Source organism: Hakea prostrata, unplaced genomic scaffold (assembly GCF_041222555.1).
Source record: "Hakea prostrata isolate BN-2017 unplaced genomic scaffold, UWA_Hpros_2 contig_57, whole genome shotgun sequence".
Taxonomy (NCBI): domain Eukaryota; kingdom Viridiplantae; phylum Streptophyta; class Magnoliopsida; order Proteales; family Proteaceae; genus Hakea; species Hakea prostrata.
Window position 1 is genome coordinate 143,494 of NW_028291176.1, and position 2,084 is coordinate 145,577.

General features: G+C 41.4%; 1 non-coding gene across 1 annotated transcript; it reads left to right on the top strand.

Moving 5' to 3' along the window:
- The first annotated feature begins 1,476 nt into the window (after positions 1-1,476).
- On the top strand, positions 1,477-1,583 carry LOC148999054 (small nucleolar RNA R71). The gene has a single exon (XR_016171046.1). It is a non-coding gene; the product is annotated as a small nucleolar RNA R71 (small nucleolar RNA).
- Positions 1,584-2,084: the final 501 nt, after the last annotated feature.

The window sequence follows — 2,084 nt, forward strand, 5'->3', positions numbered from 1 at the left end:
GCACATCTCTATCAGCTTCAAAATCAAGAACAATGAAATCAGCAGGGAAGATGAACTTATCAACTCTTACCAAGACATCTTCAATTTTTCCTTCAGGATGAGCTAAGGATCTATCAGCCAGCTGAAGTGTTACTGTAGTTGGCCTTGCTTCTCCCACACCAAGCTTCTTGAAGATTGACATTGGCATAAGGTTAATGCTAGCTCCAAGGTCACAAAGGGCTCTCCCAATATAATTCTCTCCAATAGCACAAGGAATGGTGGAACTTCCAGGATCCTTTAATTTTTGAGGAAGCTTGTTCAGCAAGAAGGCACTACTCTCTTGTGTCATGGCTACTGTCTCAAACTCTCAAAATCACTTTTTTTTAGAAAGGATGTCTTTCATGAATTTCACATAATTTGGCATTTGTTCAAGTGCTTCTACCAATGGTATATTGATGTGGAGCTCCTTCAAAACATCCAAAAATTTCTTGAATTGATGATTTTGTTGTTACCTTTGAAATCTTTGAGGAAAGGGGGGTGGTTTATAAGGTAGTTTTTCTGGAGAACCCTGTTGCAATGGGGCTGTAGCTGGTGGTTCAGCACTCTTGTTTTCAGAATCAGATTGGTCCTTTTGAATAGCCACTGGATCTTCCTTTTCCCCTTCTTCTTGGACAAGAATAGGCTCCTTCAGTTGACTGGACTTAAAATGAGGTGGCTCTAGAGGTTTCCCACTCCGTAATGAAATAACCTTGCAATGCTCTTTGCCTTCATGCCTAGGATTTTCAGTATCACTTGGCAATGATCCTTGAGGTCTGTTGCTTAAAGCATTAGCTAGCTGCCCAACTTGATTCTCCAAATTTCTCAATGAAGCTGCTTGACTCTAAATAATTGCAACATTCTTTGCCATGTATTCTTTCAATAGAAGCTCAATTGATGAAGAAGGTTCCATAGACTGATTCTTCACTTGCTGTTGAGCACTTGGAAGCTGATAAGGTCTAGTTGGGATAGATGATGGGCCTACATTCTGTCCTTTGACCATTCCAAGAGAAGTTAGGGTGCTGCCTCCAACCAGGATTATAAGTGTTGGAATATGGGTTATTAGCTTTGCTGAAATTACCAACATAGTAGGCTGATTCTGGGTTAGATGGACAACTATCAAAGACATGCTCCCCACCACAATATGTACAAGAGACTGCTGGATTTTGTTGAAGTTGTACAGCTGCAGCCAAGTTTACAGATTTTAGCACACTAGTTAGGGATGATACTTGTGCAGTTAAGGCTGTCACTGCATCCAACTCATAAATTCCTGCCACCCTCTTACTTGCAGCATCTCTTTCAGCTGGCCATTGGTAATTGTTGTTTTCCATCCTCTCCAAAATCTCATAAGCCTCATTGTAAGACTTTGCCAATATAGCCCCATTTGCTGATGCATCCACTATGGACCGAGTTTGTCCACTTAAACCACTGTAGAAAGTCTCCATCTGAATCCAATGAGGAATGCCATGATGAGGACATTTACGCAAAAGCTCCTTAAATCTTTCCCATGCCTCATATAAAGACTCATTGCCCAACTGTTGAAAACCAGTTATGTCATTTCTGAGCTTGGCATTCTTTGTTGGTGGGAAGTACTTCATCAAGAACTTCTCTACCAAATCATTCCATGTAGCTGCTGATTGTGGAGGTAAGGAGTTCAACCATGCTCTTGCTCTATCCCTTAATGAATAAGGGAATAGCTTCAATCTCAAAGCCTCTTCAGTTGCTCCAGGTATCTTGAAAGAGTCACTTACTTTCATGAAGAGTCTAAGATGGAGATGAGGATCTTTTATTGGCAGCCCACTGAATTGTCCCACAGTTTGAAGCATTTGGAACATCACCGGCTTAAGTTCAAAAATGTAGTGCTTGAATATCTGGCCGTACTATGCTTGGATTAAGCTCATGCAACATGGGGACAGCATATGCTCTGATGGCTCTATCTCTATCATCACCCTCAGCTGCCATATTATTCTCATTATTATTCAATCCATTTCTCACTGCTGCAGCCATTGTTGGAACTGCTGCTAGGCCTCGCTGCTCCCTTCTTCTAGCTCAAAATGTCCTTTCTATTT